General features: G+C 38.5%; 1 protein-coding gene across 3 annotated transcripts in view; it reads left to right on the forward strand.

Moving 5' to 3' along the window:
• FUT10 (fucosyltransferase 10) overlaps positions 1–16,679 on the forward strand; it is a 359,041-nt gene that overhangs the window by 191,136 nt on the left and 151,226 nt on the right. The window lies entirely within an intron of this gene.

Genomic DNA, 16,679 nt, shown 5'->3' on the forward strand with positions numbered 1-16,679 from the left:
TCATAGTCAGGGTTTGAAGGTGTGAGTTTGACCCACATCTACCATTTACTAGCTGGTGACTTTGAGGCAAGTCATTTTGGTTTCCATAATGGGTTCAAACTTCCCTACCCTGTAGATCTTACGGATTTCTTTCTTCATGAAAGTCAAAGTGACATCTTGCCTGTTACAGTCTAGTACAAAAAATAAAGGACTATGCCAGTGTCAGGAATGTCTCTGATTTTTTAATCTATGCCATCTAAAGGGGGTGGAAAAGCAAGGCTTTTATTCTAGGAACTCTTGGGTGACTAAATGGCAGACCCATGCATGAATAATGAATGGAGTAGGCTCCCTGGAATGTGTCTAGACTTCAGGGGAATATCTGATCTAGCATCCCAAAGGATCTCATTTGCAAAATGTGGTGTCAATGACTGCGTTGGCACAGTGGTGCTGCGTTACAGAAGTCTGGTTAGGAAGATGAAAGATAAAGGACGGCAGATCGAGTATGCAAGGTGGTGTCTGGAAGGCATCGCAGATATTAGTGTTAAATCTACATTTCCTATTAGTGGATCACAAGAGGGAGAAAAGCAGAGGGACCAGGAATATTTGAAAAAGAATAGAAATCTGTGAGCTATGACTTGAAGCTCATCAAATTAGCATTAAAGAAATTACATTTGTGAAACCCCATGCAGCTTTAAAATATACTCTCAAAGAGATTTCCCCTTTATCCTCAAAAAAGGAAAGAATAAATAAAACTCTAACACGGAACAGTTGACATCAGGCACCGTCACCCTAGTTTTGTAAGTAAAGAAAGAAAAAAATCTCGAAAGCTTAAGTGCTCAAGGTCTCACCTGAAATCCCATTATTTGCATCACTGTGGACCCTCTTAGACCTATTTATGACCCTTTCACTTGGGATTAATATTCAAAATTTTCTTAAGATCTTTTAGCGAGTTAAACAGGAAAATAAACATAGGGGTAGAACTTCACCTCATCAACCTTCAACCAGATTCAAGGATGTCGGGCAAATAAGCTATTGCTTGGCCTTTCCTGAGGCAAACTCACTTTCCTGGAGTGCCTGTTTGCAATGGCCAGAGGCTGTCTTCTTTGGAAGCTGGGCTCTGAGAATTCGCCTTAAAACAGAAGTTCCTCAGGCTGCCCTAGGGAGCCTGGCATCTCTTGAAATCCTCTTATAAAAGACAGCCTTTGCTTAAAGCTCTAAATATCTTATAAAAGGCAAGGGAAGGTAGTGGCAATTATCCAAGGGATTCTAGCAAGAGAAATGAATGTGGGCCTTCATTACCTCACTTTGTAGGCAAAAATCTCTCAGAGCCGTGCCTCTCAATTATTATTGTGCAGAGATCTTGTTAAAACACAGATTTTTAACAAGGGATCTTGTTAACATGCAGATTTTAATTCAGTAGGTTTGGCATGGCGGGTGGAGAGCCTACTTCTCTAACAAGCTCCCAGGTGATGCTGACGCTAGTCTGTGGACCACATGTTCAGGAGCAAGGTTTTAGAACATCTGCTTACTGATAGAATTTGCCCCAATTCTCCACATGCTATCTTTGGAACAGAGGGTCTCAGAATTTAGGTCACATTAGAATTACCTTGAGGAACTTGGAAAAAATGCCAAGTTTGATTTGGTAGACCTGGGTAGGGTCTAGGCATTTGTTTTTCTAACAAGTACCCAGCTGTCCCATTTTCTAAGAAATGTTGCTTTAGGGGAAATACAGCGGTGACCCAAGGTGTCCAAAAATACACCAGAAATGCTCAGCGGGGCCCAACACACAGCCTTCGGGACCAGTAAGTCTTAGCTAATAGGAGGTTTCTGTAAGTGGGGAACAGTGTAAAATTCAGTTAAAGAAGTTCAACCTATAAATTCAGCCAAATAAGGTAAAGTTAATGGAGGGGCTCACATGGGCTTCTGCGTTGCTAGGCACACAAAAGGAGTCTCAAATCTCTTGTGATTACACCCCTTGTAATTTCATGCCGAAGGACCTGCAAAGTGACAGAGGTAGGAGCAAGCTGAGGGTGACCGGATCCGGCAGCTGTGACCCTGGAAGAGGGCATGCACCAAACCCCCCAGTAAGAAGTAAGCGGGCACATGTGGCCCGACAGCCAAAACTGAGTCACACTTTAGGTTTTCAGAAACTCCCTGGAAAGGTCTCTTGGTCTCTACAAGCAGAGGTCATTCTGAGAGATGTGTGTTTGTTAGTGACGGTAAAGAAGCAATACAAAAATGAACAAAACTGCTCCCTGGTGCAAACAGAGGTGGGTTCCTCTATGCTCTCCCACTTAGATAACCCCTCAGGAAGGAGAGGGATGATGTGGTGTCAGCTGCCCTTACGGAACTACAGGAGGACACAAGGCGATGGAGAAAAGCAAGGTGGAGCTAAATGGGCGGTGAGTTAGGACCCAGAAAGATGAGTTTTTGCAGTCCTGGCTCAACCACTCAGTGGCTGTGACATCTTGCATCATCACTTCACTTCACCGGGTCGTGTGTCCTTCACGTACAAGAAAGGCATCAAGCTAGATTTAAAACACAGTCCCATCTAGCTTGGGAATTCTGCGTTTTCATGACTGTAACAACTGTTTTCTCCTCACCAGGGCTACGATGAACTGAGAAGAACTGGGGGAGAAGTCTGGGGAACACTCACTGAAGCATGATGCCATTACATAGTTTGTGTATATGACAGTTGTCTGTGTAGACTTAATTATCTACTTTTCTAAGTTCATTATGGCAAAGTTCTATGGTGTGAAATGCCTTATACTCAAGAACTTTGCCTTTTGTTTTCCATTCTTTCCGATCCAGCCACTGCTTCAGACCGCATACCTGATTCCCCAAACGGGTGAAGTCTCAGATCTAAAATGAATCGATGAAGGTTGGCTCCTTTTAGCAGTGACCTTGCCATTAATCTGTCATAGACTTTTCCGGTTGGTTTATTTGGAATATTCAGACAATTTTTTTAACTTCTATTAGTGGAATGATAATTGCTGATACCTTCTAGTTCAAGCTTGGGAGTTAGATTATAGAATAGATTTGGACCCCATGTAGAGATACACATCCAAAGCTTAAACTTCACCTCCTTTGTGAAGAATGCTTTGATTCCCTTACATGATAATTTATTCCTTCCTAATTTGACCTTATAAATCATTGCCCTTTCCTCCATTAGCCTTGAGCCTATCTCTAGGTGTGAGTGAGTAGACAGATAATATATAATTTAAATTTATACCAGACACTGAAATGATTAGGTAGATTAAAATATGTACTAAAACCAGGCATAGAACTTGGTAAGGATCTCTATGTTGGACTAAAGTTTCATAGAGAAATGGAAGTCTTAGTATAGAAATGGGGACCCCTGGAGAAGGAGCTGGGCAGGTGGGAAGGAGGAGTATTTTTCATACTGTAGCCCTGGGTCACCCACAGGGATGCAGAAGTCCAGTTCTAGTTCTGATGAGACATGCTCTGTAAACTTAGGGGAGCTGATTAACTCCCCTGATTTCCAGTTTCCTCAACTATCAAATGGAGATAATACTACTAAACTCCTAGGGTGCATATGATAATTAAATGACACATTCAACAGAGCCTGGTTCGAGGTACTCAGTCAATGTAAGCTCACGATAATGCAAATGACATTGGATGGAAACACCAGCTGAGAGTGAGTAGGGGTTGGTCTATGGCAGATGGAATAAACCATGGAGATAAATTCTAGGGCCAAATTCAAGCAAGAATAAAGCCTAACATGGGAACTAAGGGTCACTGGGCATTTTCTGAAATTAACTAATTTCAAATACTTACAACCCACCCTCTTTTGGTACTTCCTTTGTCCGAAAGCCATGAGTTTGGAGCTGTTGCCTGATTATGCTGCTTTATACCTCACCCTCAACAGAGGAGTTGGAACTCAGTGAAAGGGAATAAATTAACTTGTAGTATTTCTTTCTCCAACGTATCAGCTGCCTATGTTGTGGCACATAATTATTAAAATTATAATTGGCTATTGCCCAGTAGAGAACTGGAAGCAAAGAAATGAATTATGAAAGAATGGAAACTCTGTGGATAGTTTTTATTCTTCTGAGTAATTTGTGCTACTCAGTGGCCTTCAGACAAACAAATCAATAACTATTATTTAGAGCTTCCCTCCAGCTTTGGGAGCCTTTTCTCTATCAGCGATCCTGTAATTTCATCAATATGGTGTCATTAGCACTCCACAGTTAGCAATTAACCTTTATCCAACAAGCTCAGTTGTAGATTTAGGATAAAACTGGCAGTCACATAGAATATGCTCAGATTTCAGTCGTATAGCTTGTTCTGTTTAAGATAGATGAAACAGCTGTTGAAGTTATAGTTCGAGCTCAAGTAAGTATCGATTCATAAGAACCAATTTCCTGTTTTTAAGGCAACCCGAGGAAGCAAGGGGATATCCGTATCAGTCACTTTTAATTTTGGTAAGAAGTAAAGTGCTCCCCCATAGGGGCACTGTAACATTCCGGCTTCTTGCAGGACTCATTAACGACAGCTCCATTTCAGATACCAAAATACGTATTAGTATTCCAATTACACTGCTGTTTGTAGAGTGCTTTCACGCGGTTACTTCCAGTGATCCTCACAGCCACACCAGGAGGTAGTGGCAATTATGTCCTTTATTCTGATTGGAAAGTAAAGTTCACAAAGGTAAGGTAAATGGCCCTTCCTCCCGCAGCCATTAGGTAGCACAAAGCCCTGGTCATCTTTAATCATTTTCATGAGTACTTTTGAGCAAAATCACATTCCTGGCTCCTTGCCCCAGATCTGCCAGTAAATTTCTGGATGACCTTGTAAGTTCCCTATCTGGTTCTCAGTGTCCTCATCTATAAAATCAGCTATAATAACAGGGTGTTGGTTCAATGAATGCTAACCTCATTTCTAGATCTGAAGTCTATGATTCCAGACATCTCCAAATTAATTTTGTATCTCAGCAAGATTACTTTAGTGTTAATTATTGATGAAATTACCTCATAACGTCCCAGTCATTGTCCTATAGTATATTTCATAAGAGTAATGATATTTTTAGTAATATGAGCACCCTATGTAGCATTTGTCTTTTCCATCTTTGCAAAGAGTTTTTGTTGACTCTTTTCTTTAAAATAGTGTCCAAGATTTAGAGATATACTCATAGGAATATTAACCATTAATTTTCCCCCTAGACCTAAAAAAAAGCTTCTGACATGTATTATAAGTAATTGGAATGATTTAAGTAGTCAAAACAAAATAATTAAGAGATGGATGGAGCAGGGATTCACTCCTGCTGTTTACATTAATGTGAATTGGCTGGCATATAAAATGTCACTAGTGAAGGAGAAAAAGATTCCAGAGACAGGTCTACAAATAATCTGTGTATTAGATGAAAACATTCCAAGTAGAGAAAGAAATGCCCCACTTTAATTTGTCATAGACTAAATTAAATACAGAAAGAAATATAAGCTTTTGTTAAGAAGATTAACTTTTTGTTTAATATATAGGGACAGTTGGTCTCAAAGATTAAAATTGAATACAACCCAGTAGAGAAACTGACTTTTTTTTAAACCAGAAAAACCTTTTGCAGAGAGAAAAAGGAGAAAACAACCTATTAAATCAATTAAAAACCCTGGAAAATGTTCCATGGGTTGTCTAGCTCTTAAAAAAGAATCCTATAGACCTTGCTTTTTCATCTTGTTAGAGTTGAATTCTAAAGGAAGTTGAATTCTCTTCAACTGCATGTTCTGCCGACAGCTCTGAGGTCTGTAAGGGGTTTAACGGGAGTGGACGAGGTCTGGAACACACCGAATGCTGTGATGTATAATCTTCAGCATTTCATTTAAAGTTTTGCCTTTATGTGTTTAAAATTATGAATTAACTTTAATAAAAAAAATATGTCTTTACTTAGGAATACTGCTAAGTTTTAGAGCAGGACCATGGGGAGGGGTAGAGGGAGGGATGAAGACGCAGATAATTCTAAAATGTCTTTCATTATATGATTAAATACATACATGGAGCCCAGAGGATGGTACAAACATCTTCTCCATGAGTGACCCTTTCAGATCATGTTAATTTCACTTAGGATGAGTGTCGATGAATCCTTCTTCTCTGTTCTCTTTTGATGCAATGGATTACTCTATGCTGACAGGCATTCATAAATATTTTCTGAGGAGTTTATCCTTCTATATCCAAATATTTTTGTCATAAACCTTTAATTGTGACCCATATAGATAAACAAACATCTAGAGAAGTGTAGATTAGATGCACATTAACACATAAATTTGACTTTGCGAAGTATTAGTGTTCCTTAAAATATTTTGTCCAGTGTTATCAATAAACAGAAAAATACACAATATAAATACCTATACTAACATATAAGTAATGATTATATATTAAGAACCAGATTTTTGCACAAAGAAATATATTTTTATTGGGTTGAATCAGAGATTAAAAGGGAAAAAAAGAGGCTGTTGGGGTTGAAGGTGGCTTCTGCTGGTTGTTGAGAGTAAGCTGAACACATACCTTCACAGCATCTCTTCCAAACTACTCATCCAGTGACATCATGTTGGTAGTTTGAATCAGCCTGGGTGGGAGTATTTATACAACAGGGTTCAGCAAACATTCCAAATCAGAATGTGTCCAACCAGTTTTGGAGAGCTCATTGGTAAATAATCATCAGCATGTCCACTTCGCTGTCTAAGACCCTAAAGAACCTAAAGAGGACTTTTACAAGCCTTCATCAATTTCCAAGACTCCTTAATTTACACTGTGTATAGAGGGACTTACTCCACTCCTTTTCTTGCCTTCCAGTTGTTTGGGTTTATAAATTTAGATGTATTTGCAGCGAATTTAATAGCTAAAATTCTGCCTAAAAATTTCACTGTGCTATATATATTAAATATCATAATGCTCCAAGAAAATATAGTCATATTACACAGGTTAGGAGAAAATAAATAATAAATACATAAAAAAGGTAAGAATTGAGTTGGAGTAACATCAGCAGGATGGCTGAGCAGGAAACCCTGGACCCTCTTTTCTCCCATAGACACAACAGTTCGGCAATAACTTCTGGACAAATTCCCTTAGAGAGAAATCAGAAAGTGTACATTGTGACAACAATAACATAAAGTGTGTGTGTGTGTGTGTGTGTGTGTAGTATAAGTGTAGAGGTTCTATGTGTGATTGAACTTAAGTTGTAATTAGCTTACAATAAACTTATAACTATAGGATATTTTATATAAGCCCCAAGCTAACCACATACACATACAATATTTATATAAAAGTTTCACAAAAGAAAAAGAATTAAACACATCAATACAAAGAATTGACAAAACAAAAAAGAAGACAGTGAGGGGAGAGACAGAAAAAAAGAACTACAAGACTAACAGAAAACAACTAACAAAATGGCAACTGCATATTCTTTCCTGTCAATAATTACTTTAAAGCAAATGAATCAGATGTTCCATCAAAAGATACAGACTGGCTGAATGGATTAAAAAAATAAGACCCAACTATATATGGGTTACAAGAACATCACTTTAGATTTAAGGCCATGCAATAACTGACAGTGAAATCATGAAAAAAGATATTTCATGCAAATGGTAACCAAGAGAGAGCAAGGGAAGCTACATTTATATCAGACAGAAGTTAAAAACTGTCACAAGAGACAAAGAAGGACATTTTATAATGACAAAAGTGTCAATCCACTGGGAAGACATTAAAAATTATAAGCATATGTGCCCCTTACACAAGAGCACCTAAACATATACAGCAAACACTAATAGGACTGAAGTAAGAAATAGACAACAATACATTAATAGTAGGAGACGTCAATACCCCACGTTCAATAGTGAACAGAACATCAAGACAGAAGATCAATAAGGAAACAGAGGACTCAACACCATAGACCAAGCCGAACTAACAGACACGTACAGAACGTTCCCCCCAAGAGCAGCCGAGCACACATTCTTCTTAGGTGCACGTGGAGCTTTCTCCTGTACAGATCACAAGTTAGGTCACAGAACAAGTCTTAACAAATTTAAAAGGATTGAAATTATGATTTACCAAGTGTGTTTTCTGACCATAACAGCATGAAGCTAGAAACCAGTAACAGAAACTAGAAATCAAAACAGTAACTGGACAATTCACACATAGGTAGAAATTAAACAATGCACTGTTGAACAGCCATTGGGTCAAAGAAGAAGTCACGAGAAAATTAGAAAATACCTTGAGACAAACAAAACCGAAAGTACAACATACAAAAACTCGTGCAATGCAGCAAATCCGGGGCTAAGAGGGCAGTTAAAACGCCTGCATTAAAAAAGGAGAATGATCTCAAATAAACAGCCTCACTTTACAGCTCAAGGGACTAGAAAAAAGCCCAAAGTTAGCAAAAGAAAGGCAATAAAGATTAGAGCCGAAATAAATGACATAGGAAAACAATAACAAAAAACCCAATGAAATTAAGAGATTTTTTTTTAAAGAAGGTAAACAAAATTGACAAACCCTTAGGCCAAGAAAAAAAAGAAAAGACTCAAATAAATACAATCAGTAATTAAAGAAGCAGCATTATAAACAATGACACCAAGATAAAATGGGTAAGAGACCACTCTGAGGAATTGTATACCAACAAACTGGATGACCCAGATAAACTGGGTAACATGGATAAATTACTAAAACCATACAACCTACCAAGACAAAATCATGAAGAAATGGAAAGACTGCGTCTAACTATGACTAGCATGGATATTGAATTAGTAATCAAAAAACCTCCCAATAAAGAAAAGTCCAGGACCAGATGGTTTCACTGGTGAATTCTGCCCAATGTTTAAAGAAGAACCAGCACCAACTCTTCTCAAACTTGTTTAAAGAATTGAAGAGAAGGGAACATTTCCATTTTATAAGGCCACCGTGACCCACAAAGCCAAAGACACCACAAGAAAGTAAAACTATAGGCCAATAGCCTTGATGAATATAGACGCAAAGATCCTTAACAAAATACTAGCAAACTGAATTTAACAGCACATTAAAAAGATTATACACCATGACCAAGTAGAATTTATCCCTGGGATGCAAGGATGTTTCAACCAATGAATGTCAGTTAATATGATGTGCCACATGAACAGCATAAAGGATAAAAAAATCACATGGCTGTGTCAGTAGATGCAGAAAACATGTTTGACAAAATTCAATTCCCTTTCATGAAAAAAATTGCTCAACAAACTAGGAATAGAAAGAAATGACCTCAACATGATAAAGGCCATATATGAAAAGCCCACAGCTAACATACTCCACAGTAAAAGAGAGAAAGTGTTTTCTCTACGATCAAGAAGGCAAGAATGTCCATTCTCACCTTCTATACAACCTAGTACTGGAAGTCCTAGCCAGAGTAATTAGGAAAAAAGGAGAAGAAATAAAAGATATCCAAACTGGAAAAGAAGAAACAAAATTGTTCCTGTTTGTAGACAGCATGATTAACCGAATAAATGTTTTTATGATTCCATGTCATCCCCACTATTAGTTTATTACTTGTACTTCATGTTCTATTTTTTTAGTGGCTGTTCAAGGGCTTCTAATATACATCCGTGAGTTATAAGAGGCTGCTTCCAAATATTACGCACTTTCACGTACAGTGTAACAACTTGTACTATTGCACTTTCCTCCCTCCCATCCTTGTGCTATCTGTGTTATACATATTGCTTCTGTATATATTTATAAACTCCACAATGCATAATGCATTGTTACTACTTTTGCTTCATACAAAAGTAGTTTAAAATGGTTGAAGATAAGGAAACGTGTCTTTTATATTTCTCTTCCTTTTTACCATATGTGGGTACCTTTACTTCTCTGTGTAGATCCAAGTCTCCATCTAGTATTCTGCTCCTTCAAACTAGAAAGCTTCCTTGAACATCCTTGCAGTGCAAGTTTTTTGGCAATGAATCCTCTTAGCTTTAGTTTGTCTGAAGAAGTCTTTATTTTACCTTCCTTTTAAAAAGATACCTGCTTTGGGTAGAGAATCTGGGTTGACAGTTTTTTTTTTCTTTAAATACTCTGAAGACGTCCCTCTGCCATTTTCTGATCTGTGTAGTTTCTGAAGAGAATTTTGCTGACATTCCTGCCAACACTCCTTTATGTGGATGTTTCGTTTTATTCTGGCTGGCTTCAACATCTTCTCTTTATCCTTCATTTTCAGCATTTTTACTATCATTTGTTCAGGGGTGGTGGGTTTTTTTTTTATATTTATTCTTTTTTTAAAAAAAATTCTCTGAAATACTTGGATCTGTTTGTTTTCTTTCATTCAATTTGGAAAATTCTGTGAATTGGTTTGGGCTGCATGTGACAAAGAACCTCAAATGACAATAGATAGAAACAAAGTAGGAGTTTGTTTCTCTCTCATAAAAGGAGTCAGAACGTGAGCAGTCCCGAACTTTTATGGCAGCTGGATCACCATCAAGGGCCAAATTATTTTTATTTTTTGTTTTACAATTTTTTTTTTATGGTGCCTTGTGGTCTAACATGGGTGCCTGAAACACAGTCATTATTTTAGCATTCCAGCCATCAGAAAAAACAATGGGGGAAGGGAGAATGTACCCCTCCCTTTAAAGATGCTTGAGAAACTTCTTAGAAGTCTCATAGGATAATTCTGCTTGTGTCTCTTGGCTAGAACTTAGTCACATTGTCACACTGGTCCCAAGGAAGACTGGGAAATACACCTTTTATTCTGGAGGGCCATCTACACAGCTAGAACTCTGGAGGTCTGTGACTAAGAGAATAATGAGGATTATATATGAAGATGGGGCTCTTTCCCACAGCTGCTCATGCAAGTCATCTCTATAACCTGTTACAACTACAGATAACTGGTGTTTCAGTTACCCATTGCTTTGTAACAACCACTCAAAAACTTAGTGGTTTAAGATAACAATATTTCCTTCCTTGTCATAATTCTGTGCTTGGATTGGCTCTGTTGGTGGTTTTTCTAATGTACATGGAGTCTGCTGAGCTCACCCCTGAGGCTGATTTCAGATGAGAGCTTGGCCAGCACTGGAATATACAAGACAGCCTTGCCCACGTGTCTGGGGCCCCCCGTAGGGAAGGCTGGGATGTCCAAAAGGCTGTCATCTCTGTCTCTTCCTCCATCAGGAGAGCCAGGTCTCTCTACCTGGTGACTGAAGGCTCTAAGAAGGCAGGTGTAAGTTACCAGGTCTCTTAACGCCTATGCCCAGAACTGTCACAGTGGTACTTCTGCTGGTCAAAGCAAGCTACAAGGTGATCCCAGATACATGAGCAGGAGAAGCAGACTGCACCTTTGTGTAGCAGGTGAGGCTCGTGCACAGAATGAGAGGAGGAATTGCCGGTGGTCATCTTTGGAAGCCATCTACCACAAGAGGTCACCGCTTCAGTCAGAGATTCTCAGTAAGCTAGGAGTTTCCCAACGTTGTCTATATCAGGATGGAAGGAAGAAAACAGGAAGCTCGTGGGTGATGGGGTTTCATAGTCAAGAGTGAGGATCACTGGCTCACTCTGTAATCTCGCCAGAGTCCCAGCAGATCTTGGAGGCAGCACATAGAAGTACCATACTTTCTGCACAGAGCGGCTTCTAAAACAACAGAATTACTCTCCCATAGTGTTGCTGGCATTGTAAACTGGTATGGCCTTTCTAGATAACGTGTGTCCCACTGACTCGGTAATTCCAGTTTTAAAGAATGTATCTAAAGCACGTTATTTTAACAGGTGTGAACAGATCCACACACAAAGATGTGTAATGCGAGTGTTTTGCATACTGATGAAAAACTGGAAATAATTGAATATTTATTAGAAAGGGGAGATTTATCTAGAGGGCTAATAGAATACACTACTGTTTTAAAGAATAGCAAAGTTTGCCAGGTCTTCACCATATATAAGTTGGTAAAAGCAGCCTAAAGAGGAGGATATAAAATTACACATGTATACATTTCACATAGCTATCTTTTTTTTTGCAAAAATATACATAAGCAAGTGGAAGGATATTTATATATATATAGATAAAGAAGTTAATAGTGGTCATATTATGGTTTCTATTTCTTTTTCTCAGTTGTATTTTCTAAACAATTTTTTTTACAGTGAACAAGCATTATTAATGTACTAAAATAATATTATATTCAATATTAAATACTAAGGCTATTATTGCATGGTATTCCACTTGGCTTGGTTTCTGTTTTCCAAACATAACCATGTGAGTGAGTTTATGTGAGTTCTCGTTGTTCTAACCAAGGAATGGAGAATTACATTCAGACATTCCCTTTCTGGATGTGATTTTAATTTGCGAGCCCCGCTGTCCGTGTGAGGCTTGTTGCATCACTTCTTATTAGAGGTTATTGTTCCGCCCTTCAGCGGCACGTGGGAGTCCTTACAACAGAACTCACCTTGGGGTTGTCACCTCTGGTAGCAAAGGAGGGCAGGGCCCTGGGAACCTGGATGTTTTCTAAACCTGCATAGAAAGCCAGAGAATCAAAAAGAATGGGAATCGTGGTGGAAACATTTATTAAGCTATAACTTCATTTCAGAAGGTCAAAATCCCACATTATTTCATGAGGTTTTAACTAACTCACTAAGGTCTTACCAGTTATCACGTGTCTGATTTGGGGGGGATGTTCAATAAAACGGTGACCTCGGTCAATACGGGAAGCTGGGGAGAGTTTAACTCGGTTTATTTTATCCTGTCTGGATTCTCCCTTCCTTCTGCTAAGTGATTGGTTTAACGGTGGGCCAACAGCCCAAGATGGTCCAAACAGAACAACGCTCAAGAATTTTGTTCCATCTTGGGTGAAGAGACACTTCCTCTCCCCCAGATGTAAATGAGGAAGCTGTTAACTCTGATTTCTGCTTGGCAGCCATTCTGTGAAGAGTAGGGATGTCAGACTGAACAGAAAGGCGATGCTTGGAGGAGGGTAAATCTCACCCTGTTGAGGAAAATGATATTAGAGTCTTGACTGAATTCGGCCCGGAGCCTAAACTATCTCTGGACTTTTTAATTGATAATGCCAATAAGTTGTTTTTTATTATTTAACTCAACTTAAATAGGTTTTTCTAATTATTGGATTAGAAAATATCTTAATAGATACAGATATCTAGGAATGGAGTTGCCGGATAGGGTGGAGGGCACATCGTTTACAATTTTGGTAGACAGTGTCAGACTGCCCTCGGAGACACTCTGCCAGTGTATTGTGCATGCTTCCAACTGAGTGTGTTCGATTACCCATTTCTTTGCACTTTTACCAACCATAAAAAGTACCAGTATTTTTCATCTTTGCCAATCTGGTGGGTGAAATATAATGTAATAATCTAACTCTTCATTACTCTTCTATTTTCTAGAATAGATTTAATGTTCCTTAGGACAAATCTAACTTAAATTTGCCCATTAATGATGTATCAGTATTTTTTTTTTTTTTTTTTTTTTTTTGGTTTAAGACAATCTAATTTCAGGAAATTATGTGGCCAGTTCAAATGTTGACTCTCTTTTGGGGCTGTTTTTCTCTTTCCCCTTCTCTGACACAAGATAGCATCTCATAAATTAGTGCTGAAGAGACAGCTTTACCTGACCTCAAGGTAGTGGAGAGGAAGGTCTTGGGACCCCTGCACTGCCTTCTAAATCCTCAGTGGTCTCTGCGTAGGACTGCCTGTCCTGACCCCCGGACTGAGTTTGCGGATAGAGTCTGCAACCTACGCATGCATAGGGTCTGTCGTCTTGATTTTGTCATGGCGTAGATGATTCAGCCCCACCTCGGCTCTGGCTGGCATTTGTCAACATTCCTGAGATCTTCTGAGCTACCCAGTCGATTCCCCGTCAGTGTCGTCTGCATCCTAGAACTGTCGTGATGCACCCTGCTGACCACAGCAACTCCAGCCTGTGCCATCGAGATTCCCAGCCTGCAACAGCAGTCACCTTTCACAACCACGTCAGCACATCCGGGGGCTTCCTGGTTTCATGGGATCAGAGGGTGATCCCAGTGTTGTAATTTCGATTCATTCTCTCTCTTTCTCTCAGTCTCCCTGTAACTACTTGAACTCTGCTGTGACCAAGCACTATGGCCATGTGGCTACCTTGTGAGGAAATATTCCTTGTCATCATGGTTGACCCGCTCCTGTCACCTCTACACATAGATTCCCAAACTGAGCATGGAGTGATGGTTCCCTCTTCAGCTGGACTAACATTATGAATTCTGGGGTTTGAGCCAGCTTAAGGAACCCACAACGTACTTCTCTGGGGCTTCTTTTCCCCTCTCGTTGCTCTACTCTGTCCTCTCCACATGGCAGTGACTAGGATGGGCATTCCATTCTATCTCCTTATCTGGTGGATCCTTTCTTTACATCATAATTCAACTCCATTCTGCACTGGCATTCTCCCCTTTCTGAGATCATGAGGTTCCAGGGAAGAAACTACGAGATGGAAAAGTGAGGTGCAAGTTTTCATGGGTTTATTGGCTAGCATCTTGTTTCTAGGAATTACCTGTTTATAGTCTTTTTTATGTCTATGGGATCCTTTTCCTTCTTGATTGTAATTGTTCTGTGTAGATTTATTTTCAATCATTCACTCAACAAATATGGATTGACCCTGTTATTTTCCAAAACGCGTGCTTGGTAAGAAAAACAGAGTTTGTGTTTTCATGGAACTTATATTTTCATAGAAGAGAAATTAACTGAAAAAAAGAAAATTTACATTAATTAATGTATTATTCCAAAGTGAGATACATGTTCTGAACAACAAGAATAATAATTGAGGGGGAGTAATGAAGAAATATAACAAAGACAGGAATAAAAGGAAGGTTTCTCTGGGGAAATTATTGTTTTAACTAAATTGTTGCCACCCTTACACCATAAACAAAAATAAACTCAAAATCAATCAAAGACTTAAACATAAGACAAGGTACAATAAACCTAGAAGAAAATATAGGCAAAACATTATCTGACATACATCTCAAAAATGTTATCCTAGGGCAGTCTACCCAAGCAATAAAAATAAAAGCAAGAGCAAACAAATGGGACCTAATGAAACTTACAAGCTTCTGCACAGCAAAGGAAACCATAGGTAAAACAAAACAACAACCTATGGAATGGGAGAACATTTTTGCAAATGAAATTGACAAAGGCTTGAACTCCAGAATATATAAGCAGCTCATATGACTTAAGAAAAAAACAAACAACCCAGTCCAAAAATGAGCAGAAGACCTAAACAAGCAATTCTCCAAGGAAGACATACAAATGATCAATAGGCACATGAAAAAATGCTCAATGTCACTAATTATCAGAGAAATGCAAATCAAAACTACAATGAGGTATCACCTCAAACCAGTCAGAATGGCCATCATTCAAAAGTCCACAAATGACAAATGCTGGAGAGGCTGTGGAGAAAAGGGAACCCTCCTACACTGCTGGTGGGAATGCAGTTTGGTGCAGCCACTGTGGAAAACAGTATGGAGATTCCTCAAAAGACTAGGAATAGACTTACCATAACTATTTTATAAACTCTGATATTTTTGTTAATTCTTTTGATTTTCTTGGTAAACAAGCATTATATTATCTTGTCATATTGCACTGCCTTAGGCTTCAAGTACGTTGATGATTTAATAGTGATAATAGCAGAAGTATCACCTTTATTATTTAATGTAGTTGGAAAGAATTATAAAGCTTCATCATTATATGTGAGGGATGTGAGAGGATTCTTTTATATAATCTTTATTACATTACAGTGGCATCTTTTTACTATCTGTTGAGAGTTCTATTATTATAAAAAATGGGAGTAGAATTTTATCAAATGCTTTTTAAGCATCTGTTGAGATAGCCATATATTTTTCCTTTTATATCTCCTAAAGTAGTAAATCACATTAATAGATAAGCATATATTCAGTCTTCTGCATTTCTGAGAAAAAGTCTCCTTTGTCATAAATTATCAGCTTTTAATACATGGTAGCTTACTGAAAGAATCATTGAGATTTTGAAAACCTGTGACAGAGTCTGAGTTTTTTGTGGGTACCTGACTCTAATCAAGTCACTTAATTTTCATTAATGTTATTAGTTCCAAGTGTAATAATGAGTATATTTTACCCTATTCACAAAGTAGGTGTTAGGATTGGATGAAGTTGTAAAATTCTAATATAGTAAAAAAAAAAGTATATGTATCATTTATTACTTAAGGTATTCAAGAGAACTGAGTGATTATACTTACATCCCCCAGACGGTAAGCATTAATGGTGATGAACCACTAATGAGGATGAACCAGTGCACTGAATTACCATGTTGTGCAGATCTTTCTTCCAGTGGCATTGGCTCCACCCACTGAACAGATGAGGAGCCCAAGGCACACAGGATATGTTAATTTTCCCTAAAACTGCATCAGTGTTAGAAATGCTGTCATGGCTTTGTCTGAGGGCTCGGTGATACTAACCAGCGATTCTTGATTAGTAGTGGCTCCTGCTACTTCTTCAAGAAGAACGACGGCACTTCGATGGGTAGAAAGAAAATGGCCCGTGGGGTGATATTTTGAAGGTTGTCCACTAGATGGCATTGTGAGTCCATCAGAATTGCTTTCACTAGGTATTTATTCACCAGTTAAATACTAATTAGTTAAAGATATTAGTAAATGGAAGTTAGTGACAATAGCACTATCTTTGAGAAAGCTGCTTGTTTACCTTGCGTATCAGCTAAAGGCAGCAACAATGTACAGTTATCTA

The sequence above is a fragment of the Camelus ferus genome, chromosome 26 (assembly GCF_009834535.1).
Source record: "Camelus ferus isolate YT-003-E chromosome 26, BCGSAC_Cfer_1.0, whole genome shotgun sequence".
NCBI classification, from domain to species: domain Eukaryota; kingdom Metazoa; phylum Chordata; class Mammalia; order Artiodactyla; family Camelidae; genus Camelus; species Camelus ferus.